Source organism: Phallusia mammillata, chromosome 3 (genome assembly GCF_965637545.1).
Source record: "Phallusia mammillata chromosome 3, kaPhaMamm4.hap1.1, whole genome shotgun sequence".
Classification (NCBI taxonomy): domain Eukaryota; kingdom Metazoa; phylum Chordata; class Ascidiacea; order Phlebobranchia; family Ascidiidae; genus Phallusia; species Phallusia mammillata.
The window spans coordinates 16,924,726-16,936,011 of NC_137254.1; the positions used below are offsets into that span (position 1 = coordinate 16,924,726).

At 37.8% G+C, this 11,286-nt stretch overlaps 1 pseudogene across 1 annotated transcript; it reads right to left on the reverse strand.

Annotated features, from left to right (window-relative positions):
- Window positions 1-7,877: 7,877 nt before the first annotated feature.
- On the reverse strand, window positions 7,878-10,857 carry LOC145218490 (uncharacterized; annotated as a pseudogene). The gene is made up of 2 exons (XR_013857628.1): window positions 9,077-10,857; window positions 7,878-8,843 (listed from the first exon to the last, which is right to left on the reverse strand). The product of XR_013857628.1 is annotated as an uncharacterized LOC145218490 (transcript).
- Between the last annotated feature and the right edge of the window lie 429 nt (window positions 10,858-11,286).

Here is an 11,286-nt window from a genome sequence, read left to right on the forward strand (position 1 = left end):
GTCGGCCACATTGTAAATCCTTTTTGCGCCTGACAGCCTTGGACCATTTCTAACTTGTTCCGCAGATTGAGCTGAACAGTCTAGCGACCAGCCTTAACTGTTTATAACGTCACCATCTATATCAGGGGCGGGCAACATACGGCCCGCGACGGGATTTTGAGCGGCCCGCAGTCAGTTTCAGGTATTACATGATAATGTGGCCGGCGGCCACAGTCTGCCGCAATCCCCACTACTTGCTTACTGCGTCAAATTATAGTTGTAACGGACAGTAACGCTCCCCAATAACAAAAAAACTTTCCCGCCGTTGTTACCATTGCACCATACGTCCATTGTTACGACATAACTGCCAACCTTGTGTGTGGCCTGCTTTCACGGTTTCCTTTGTTTCCACACGTACGTGTAGCCTAGTTAGTGTTTCAGCAGTGTCCAAGTCTGTGGTGTATAGAATTAAATTTACTGTGGTGAATAGTTTTATGTTATATCAGTTAGATTGTTTGGACCGTATTGTAATTGCGACGTTCTTGATTGTATTTAGTTTAGGTGGTCAAAAACCCGTTTTAAATCACTGGATAAATATTCAGGAATCCGGCCCGCCAGGTACTTCATTTTTCCATATCAGGCCCGCCGACTGGAGAAGTTGCCCGCCCCTGATCTATATAGTGACGCAAATGATGCCTGTTTTTTCGCAGTATGCCAATAGTAGACTTACAAAAAATCTATGGCAGATATGGCTCCTGGGTTGTTAAATTGTAATAAAGATGAACATTTCGTATTCGAACGTTGCTTAATCGGAACAAGAAGGTCTTTCAAAGAAAATATAATATATATTCCGATTTAGCTGAATTAGAAAGGGATGTCCAATTTAGGCACAAAACCATGCCAAACTGAGAGAAGGGTCGGACCATCTAGCAACGACAGGGTACAGCAGCGGGGATGTTTTTGATGACGTGGATGTGAACAAACCATTAACGAAATAACTGAAGGTGTTGAGACAGTATGTATAAAATACAAATTGAATCTAAACAAAACAAAAAGCGTTTCAACTCTTAAAATTTGGGTGTAGCACAACTAAGTAAAGTTAACATTTTATTAGTTTGCATGTTACTTAAATTATTTTGACTGATCGAGGCCTTATTTTTAAATAGTTGAAACTAATTGGTGAGTTTTGTATCCGGAGCATGTACGGACAGGCGAACATTACATCTAGGTTGTTGATGCAAAAAGGACTGTATGCGCTGACACTGTACACAACAATAACGGCTGACATGTTAACAGCTGGATTGTAAAACCGTGACCAAATCATAATATAAAATCCAGACACGTATATGACAGATTGGTTCCGACTTATATTGTGTTTGTCGTTTGCTGGTGTCGGTGCTGCCTTATTAATCAACATCAGCATACCGAATTTATTTCCAGGTTTCTTGCGTCTTAATTGTCAATTATGAATGAGTGGTAATGTTTCTAATTGTGTAAACTGACCAAGCATATAAACTATAGTGGCAATTTATACAGAAATTATAACTACATGGTAACTGAAATGCAATGGCGGTCGTGTTCTGCAATATACTGGAGAAGCAATATACCAGACTTTGGTTGGTTTATTTTTGCTGCAGACAACTACAACAATGTAGTGCGATTCTACGTAAAGCCACAATATGAATTTGAATAGTAGAAGTTGTCTAGGCAGAAGACCAAGCAAAAATTAACTGACTACTGACTCTTGATAACATGAAAGACACAAGTATATAAGCACACATCAAAACCCCCTCATCAAACTGCGAACGTTGGATCTACGATTGGCCTGAAAGAACATAACACTTCTATCCTGTGTCCAAACATCATTTGGCAATTATAAGGACTTTTCCCACTGCGGTCCCACGCAATTAAACACTTAGCGTACACAAAATTACGTAAAGGAAAACTGACAAGTCACGTCGGCTCTTAATCATGACATCGGTATAGCTGCTAACACAGGAATTCACAGTACCCAGGTTTGCTCAATTCCGGTAGGTGGCGAACGCAAATATTTGAAATATAGTTTGTGTAAAGAATACTGACGGTTAGGGGGCTATTAGGGTTGGTATGAGGTTTCATAACAATAAAATCAACCTAAAAAAACTGTTCTTTAGCTTACATTCCCCCAACCCTGTCCCAGCACTATTTTTTTCAGGTTTACCGAGAAAGATTAGCTTGCCTCAATACAAATTCTTTTTTAAAAGAACATTGAGCTTTACCACAAGGCTCAATAAAGTGGTCTCGAACAGTCGTTTACGTAGTATGTCTTGGTTATTCGCGGACCCCTGGTTTGAAGAAATTAAAAGCCATAAAAGAATAACAAAAACATATTTACTGCTAAAAACTTAAAATCAGGGTTGCCCAACCTTTTTAAGTGTCTTCATGCCAAAGCATGTCAAATGGGTAGTGTGCTCATTATGTTACGCGCTAACTGTATTGTTATCAAATGCTGGTAATCAATCACTGTAGTGCGGTGATACATTTATTGATGATTACACTGTACGCAGTATGAAGCTTAATCCGCATTTTGCTGCGGATGAAATGCATTTTGAAGAAGATTTAGTTCATTTAACAAAATGCCTTGGGATAAAACTAAAATACTTACGCTGAAGTCTTCACCGAACTTTCTTTTTGCTAAAGGTTGGTAGCTGTGCCCAATTAATAGCAGATGTGCTTATGCGAATGGAGCTGAACAAATAGGCCTTGGCCTCTTGGTAGTATTTTAAGATATATGAGTCATGTTAGTAGCAAAACTTAGTACAGCATAAATAAACGATACTGGTATGCCAAACGTTTCAGCAATGTGTGTCCAACCGTTTTTGCAGGGACCACAATGAACAGGTCAGGAATGTGTCGTATAAGTTTTAGAATTTCGGCTTTTCTGGCATTAGCTGCAATATTTTTTTGAATTCTCTGCTTATTACAGCGACGAATCAAAAAATTTGACGCAGGTCTTGGCAAAAAGATAATCGATAAAAAGGTGCGTATCGCATTATCTGTTACAATTTGATGTATGTGTACATTTATTTTAGATAATTTAATGCTTGTGTCTATTTGTTTTGGCAGCCACTGTTTCAACTTATCGAATTCCCGCTCTTGAAACAACACGTAAATATAACTCCAGTAACCAAACTGGAGAATAAGAAATGTTCCAAACCTATCCTCAAGTTCGTGTTTGTAAAAACTCATAAAACTGGTTCTACCACTGATTTTGGTACTTAAGTGTAAAGTTGGTACGCAGTTCTGTTTATAAAAGATAAAAAAAAGGTTATGCATGTCATGTAATTGCATTTTGCAGTTGCAGACTGCGGGGTTTCCGAAATCCATAGTAGGGGGATATCCCGGTCGTTTTAAGTGCAAGTTCAGTTTTCCCAAAGGATCTACAATAGGGTTGCCATACGTCAGGATTTTCCCTAGTGTTTAAATCAGCGTCAGGGAGAAATGATAAAATGTACTTAAAAGTCAGGAATTTAAGAGAACAAAATATATGCTATGAAATTAATGTACCAACGGAAAAAGTTTCTAGTAGTTAGCTATAATCGCGTCAAAACCACTGATCTCTATAAACACTGGATTGCGCTTCTGGCCGTCACGGTTGAAGCAAATTGAAGCGTAATGGCGGCTGCAAAAGGAAGCCCCAAAAATGCATTGCGGGCAATTGGGAGAGTGGAAATAAGTCGATAAATCTTGTTTCAAGCAATTTTTGCACATATGATTTGTAGTTTAATAGGACACATCTGTCCCAATAAATATGCTTAGACTGACTATGGTGTGTGTTAGTGTAGGTGTGCTGGGAATACATTATTAAGTTAGTGTTGAAATAAATCGTTACTGAGTGGTAATAAATGTTTTATTGTGCAATATAAGTAGTTTTCGTGCTTTTTAAGTGATTTGGACATAAATCCAACAAGATGTATATTTTATTCACACAAGATGATGTGATACTTTGTGTGACATTACCTTGTGCTAATCCAACTGCTCTTTTTGACTGTCATCTAACTCCAGGAAATTCTGAGGAATGGTATAAACGTTTTAATTAAAATCACAAAAAAAAATAATATTTCAACTATTTTTGGCAGTATTTGCCTTTTTTTCTGGATTGAGTGCATTTGATGTGGGTCTTTATTATCTTGCCATGGTGATATTATCAAATTTTGCAGTACCATTTTACATTTATAATAAAGTTGTTTCAAAACATTTCAGACACAATAGGGTTTATGTTTCTATAATAAGCAACCTTAATTGTCTCAGGAAAAATTCCACTGGAAATGTTTCAGTCTCTTCCCAAACCCTCAAGCTTGATGACACTGCAGGATTACAATACAGCCATTTTCGACAACAAATACACTACGGAGGGATTGGAATCACATTAAACATTTTTTGTGTGTATACTGTTCTACTTGCACCATTTATGTTTTGTAATCATTTATGACACATAGCCTGTGATATGCTGCACATTTTAAATTTAAACAACTTTGAGGTTGTTGTTTTTTTTATCTTGTGAATGCACCATCTGTTATAATGGGATAACCAATAATGGTGATGCATCTGACAAAATTTACAGGATATCTGTTTGAACTTGGCTGGTGCAATTGTATTTGTTGCCTTTATTCCTGTTTAGCAAAGTGTTGGTGAAAAGTGTTGTGTATGCGTGTTTTTGCAGAAAATTGTTTATTAAGTGGAATAAAAACAATATCTCAAGATTCTGACTGAAATAGTCGCCTACATAAACAGGCAACTCATTTGGGTAGTTATACTTGTCCACCCTAACTGCTATGATTTCTTAAATGCATTTATATGCACATGTATCTCTTTGAGATATTGGAATTTTGTTGAGAGTTTATAGTTTGAGAACTCACAATATTATAACAAAAATTTATTCCACACATGTTGGATGCAAACTGAAAAGGGTATATTAAATGAGGTAAAAAATGTGAGCTTTTTAGATTTATGCTGTGCAACATACAAGCAAAATAATGTTGAACCGACTACAAAAAACTTTAAAACAGTCACATTTAAGGCCCAAGACTTTGGTGACAATCAAAAACAGCAGTTTGGATCAGCACATGCTAAATGAAGTATCACATCGTCTTGTGTGAAGGAAAGAGCCATTCTTGTTGGATTTATGTCTTAAATATATATGAACGCACGTAAACTATTTATATTGCACAATAAAACATTTATTACCACTCAGTCGCGATTTATTTCACCACTAACCTAATAAACGTATTCCCAGCACACCTACACTGACACACATCACAGTCAGTCTACGCATATTTATTGGTTATTACACACTGGAATAGATGCGTCCTATTAAACTACAAATCATATCTGCAAAAATCGCTATAAAATTGCTTGAAACAAGATTTATCGACTTTTTCCACTCTCTCCCCATTGCCCGCAATGCATTTTTGGGGCTTGCTTTTACAGCCGCCATTACGCTTCAATTTGCTTCAAACTCACCCAACCGTTCAACGGAGTAGCGCAATCCAGTGTTTATAGAGATCAGTGGTCAAAACCCATATATGTGAACCTATATGTTAACGCACAAGCTAACTGTTTCGTTTTGCAGTGTTTGTGCGCGCGTAACAATATCTGTTTGCTACTGGTTGTCTAACAATACTTAATACACAAATAAAACTCCGCGTCTCGAGAAAACACAGCATTCGATGCTACGTGTGAACGTGGGAAGTTTCATTTGCTTGAACTGTGTATACAATATGCAAGGAACTAACTAACAATATAAAGTCGAATGTCGTGACTCGTGGGACAGAAAAAGTGGCATTTTATTTCAAATTTAACTATGTTCGTTTTATGTTTGACTCCCAGTGTTTGTTTTTTTCTGTGAAAATTTGAAATTGTTTCGAATTGACTTTATAGTGGTAAAGGCTGGCGACCCCTGACATAAGTGCTTATTGTTTCAAGGATAGTGAGAGTAGTCAGCTTAGCCCAGCGGTTCTGAAACTGTGGTAGGCGTACCACCAGTGGTACGCCGGAACTTTTCAGGTGGTACGCAAGTAGTTTTCTGTGAGACCTAATTTAAGTCTGATTTAAAATTGCTCCCCGACTGACCCAACTGATCAGTCCTGGTTTGGGCGAAACTCGTTTTCTGGACATTCTTTTGAAATAACGCACTATGCTAGCCAGGTCGAGAAAATAGGCCTATTTCTTGCTCTATTAATTCAAACAGGGTTTAGGTCCGTGGTTCCCAACCTGGGCTTCGCGGACCCCAAAATATACGTGAGATGGCTTCAGGGGGTCCATGGAGGCAAATATGTTTAGTGTCATTTGTCAACAGAATTTTTTTGGTTCTCAACCGTTTTTACAATCCTGCATAATACTGCAAACTATTTATCACACCTTAATTGGGCCAAGAACAATTACTTTTTGTGATTGTTATTCCTATTACAGACTTCATTGCAATAAAATGACTGTGAAATAGAATTAAAATACATCAAAAGCGTAACAACGTAAGAATCGTGAAACATAAAAAGTCCTGCAGGAAATTGCGATGGGGGTCCACAGACTTTTTAAGGTGTCCGTGACTACAAAATGGTTGGTAACCACTGGTTTATGTGGTACGCAGCGACAGAAAAAGTTGTCAGGTGGTACGCGATCAGTATAAGATTGAGAAACACTGGCTTAGCCTAATAAACTTAACTAAACAGAAGCCTACGCAGAAAGTTAATTTGCAAGGATCAGAGTATCGTATCTAACGTTTTCTCGTATCACCGTCCGTGTGACTTTCGAATATTCTAAATTTATTCCGCAATAGAAGTAATTGGATCGCAAAGTGATTAACGCAGCGGTTCTCAAACTAGGGTCCGGGGTCCTTTAGGGGTCCGTGAGGCAATTTTGCGGGGACCGCGAAAAGGTGGAGGTAATTATATTTTCTTATTTGGCGTCAGTTTGTGCAACTGAATAAGTTTAAATCAAAATGAAAGTGAGAATCGACCGTCTCCATTGCTAAACCATAGGCTTTATTGCATGACAACTAACACAAATGCAATTGTTCGCGCACAACTGTAACGTTTTTGTCTTGTCTGTGATGTCAGATTAGGATCATTGTTATCCGCAATTTTGCATAACTAGCTAAAATCATGCAATCAACTTTCGTTTTTCTGAAATACACATTCGGGCTTAAGGACCGCGAGCCCTCGAAATTATGGCAAAGGGACGGTTTAGAGAAAATAACGAAAAAATTGAGAACCACTGGCTTAACGCAACTGAGATAAATTGTTTTAGGGATTGTGTATCTTAAAATATGGCAACCCTAGTCTAGTAGAAAAGAACCCATTTAGCAATTGTACAAGCAATCTAGATGACCTGATTTAGTTTTTTAAGTATTTTTAGAACAGCGACAAACTAAGCTGAATTGGAATTAAAATGGCGGCGTATGTAAGTGTGACCAAGCGCGTTAATTAAAACAATTATAAAGTTACGGTCTTTGAATGTTTTTTTTTTTTGCATTTCGTTCGAAAAAACTGATGAAATATTATTATTTTTTTCATTATGGAGCAGATCTCATTAAAACACACTTGAACTTTGCCTGGAAACGACCCTTCGTATCTTCAAGTTGCGGGGCAAATAAATTATAAGCAGTAAGGCTTTTCCGAACTCTCTCTAGCACTCCCCCGTATTTTAATGCGTAGTGCAGTGCAGAGCTCGGTGAATTTTATCCTTTTGCATTATGTGGATCACTAAGATAACATACATCGACTTCGCAGCGTCCAACAGTCGTGCCGAACCAATTTATCTTAACAAAATTAGCGCCAAGGCAAGATTAATTGGACACGTTGTAATTTGCTACTAAACCGCAATTCCAAAGCATATATAACGTAAAATCTAACTACATTACCGACAATCATAGAAATTTATTGCAATACAATCTTACATGTTTCCAGGCGAGACCAGCTAGTACAGGCACAATTGACAAAAACTACACACGGAATTGGCCCAAAAACTTTCTGTGTAGCTATTATACCCAGTTTCCAACAGCATGTAGATTGAGGCAAAAAAAACGCTTCACAATTAGGGTACAAACATATTCTGTGCACAAACACACACAGTAAGGAACCAAATCACCTGTTAAAGACAATCCGGACTAAATTACTCTACCGCTGCAACAATTTCAATGCTTTTGCACTTGTGTGTATGGAGGCAAGAAGCTGAAATGAAGTTCTTTGTACATTTAGGTCACTGCAGTTTTTTTAGCTTTCTTTTTCCATGTTCTGTCTTCATGTGTTCTTGAAACTTTTCTATTCTTGGAAAGCTTAGTGGACATTCGGTGCACTGATGACGTTGCGCTGTTGTGTGAACTTTCATGTGACGCAACATGTTTCCGCGCTGCCGAAATTTCTTCTCACAATACTTACAACCGTATGGCAACTCGCCGTTATGGAGCAACATATGGTTGTGCAAAGTTTGACTATATCCGAAACTCTTTTTACAAACTCTGCATTGGTAAGGCTTTTTCTTACAATGAACTTTTTCCTCGTGGACCGTCGCTTGTGATTTTGTTGCAAAAGTCTTTTTGCAGACGCCGCAATTAAACTGTTTATTTCTAGTGTGCATCACCATGTGACTTTTAACATGATGCTCTCTGCGGAAAGTTTTCTCACAAATGTCACATCGGTAAGGTTTTTCGTCATTGTGGACTCTCATATGGGCGATCATATTGTGTTTATAATCTGAAGAGAACGTGCATTTTGAGCACTGATGACGCTGTTGCATGGAGAGCCCAGGACGATGTGACTTAAAATGCTTGACTAGGTTAGACTTGCTGTCGAAATGGTCTTCACACTCGATGCATTTGTGAAGTGTATCTGTAAAAATATCGTGGTTGTATTATGGTTTAGCAGAAGCAATGCCACCGTAGTGATAGTATACAATTTGTTTGTTGCGATATCGTTGCCGTTACAAACTGTAAATCTGCTATTAGTCAATAAGGGTTATTCTGGTACTAATATAAACAAAGTTTATACAGTCTAATGCAAAAGGTATTTTACGCGATCGTATGGAAACATAGAATTGCAAACCAAAAAGTACTTAACCAAACCTTGATGATTTTTTTCGTTAAGTTTTTTGTTGTGCAAATTGCTTGTCACAAAACTTGCATCTATACGGTTTTTCTCCTGTATTTCCATTTAAAAACCTTTTGACAGAAACCACAAATAAACTCCTGTCCTTGATTATGCATAGATCGCTTGTGACTTTTCATGGCGCTTGACTGGCTAAAAACTTTTTCCCACACAAGTCACATTCGTACGGTTGTTCAAAAGTATGCGTGCGAATGTGAAGTGTTAGATGTTCCTTTCGCTTGAATCGTTTCTCACAAATTTCACAGGAAAACAGGCGTTCCAGACTTTCCTGAAGCGACATGTTTGAACAGCGAACGAAACCCACAAATTACTAAAGAAGCTTAAACTGTAGCCTTTGCACAAAATACACGAATAATTTTCAACTTCGCGCAGTGACTGAGCAATGAATAATTTGACCAAAAGTGCGCTTTAAGCACACAAGTTATCATTATTGCACCTATTGTTTCTCTTGCAAACTTAGGTCCAAAACAGTAGTTCGAGAAAACCGATAAGACTTATCGATCTTTGTTAACCGATAAGACTTATCGAGATTGCGAATTTTTACTCTTGTGCCACAGTAAAAAGTCTTTTCTAATGCACTAAACTACTAGCTAAAAAAACGTTTATGAATAAATTTCAAATATGGTATGAGATAGTTTTTGGTAAGTTTGAAACAAATAAATATTAATGAGCTTCTGGCGTTTTGTCCTGAAGCTATAACACAAGCCTTGATGGTCGTATTCTACACAACAATAATTTTTCAGCATGTTTGTTAATCTCTACAGATCACTACTGTTTATCATTCAAACCCATTTTTGAATTGGTTTCAGAAGCTTGTCTGGCGTCTAAGTTTACATAAATTTCGAGCCAAAATAAGCGCTCTACAGTCATTTGCGTCCCAATTATCATATAGATGTAATAAAAGCGTGAAGTCAGGCGCTCGTCAATACGGGTTGTTTGGGAAGTTTGCCGGGATTTCTCGCCGAACGATTCTAGTTAGGTGGTAAAAAATAAATTCGTGCACCACATTTCACCGACAATGTCAATAGGAGAGGTCTATCTAGCAATCCCAAACACAGAAAACCCAATAAGCGCGACGGCTATCGTATTACAACAAGAAGTCGTGTGCAGGTCTTTGAAGGAAGCTTACGCGCCTACCAGCAACAATTGTTTTGCTATTGACAAGGCTATTCTCTCGATTTTTTTGCACACGTTCTTGTGAGAGGTTTTTACAGTTATTGAAAAGCGACACAAGCAAACGTTAAATTTCAGACTTGTCAGCAAATAGAAAAACTGTCAATTTATATTTTATGTATGACAACATTTGTATCAGATCAACATAAACTGGACAGTTCAAAATGGTCTGTGATATTCTTTAAGCGAAAACAAGCTTCATATCCATTATAACAAGTGTTTTGTGGGCCTAATTTTTTTCGTTGCCTAGCAACACAAGCAGACCTGCTACACAACGGTGTCATTCCCTACTCGTAAGTTCCCATTTTCTTCAAAAATGGGGACATAACATCTCAAAGCCTGAAATGCGTTTTTTGCATTAATGCGTCCGCGTTTTGCAAGTACCACAACATTGAAATACTTTTGACACTGCCTAACAATGCACGAGGAACAGCAATACTGATAAATTCTTGAAATCGATTGTAATTTTATTATTCGAACTAGTCGTTTACCAACCGACTCAGTTCCAAAATAGTTGCCACATTTAAGTAGCTAATCGATAGATACGCATTTGCAAAATTCTCGATCCCTACCGTATAACTTTCGGTGCTCAGCCGAATTTAGTCTATCCACGTTTAACTCAAATTTCTAGTAAACTTTAAACTCCCTTCTTTCCTTGCTTTTCTACACCAAATCAGTCAATTGTTGTGCGGCGATAGCAGGCGTTCTTGTCAGACAGGAAGCAATTCAATTTCGCGAGCATGCAATGTGAAACGGATTAAACCAGCAGTCGAAAGCCAGACCGTGCGATCTCTGGTACTTGCAAGGCACGCGGAATGGTTAACTGATATTCCAACGCAGGTTATATGTTTCACTACACGTTGTCCGATGAAATCTTTTCAGTATTTCCTTTAAAAAAAAACTCCTTGTATTTTAACAAGATACGTATTGGGAAATGGGTCCCAGAAAAGGCAATTCCTCGTTCTGTTAAAAATGATAAACCGCAGAGATTTGA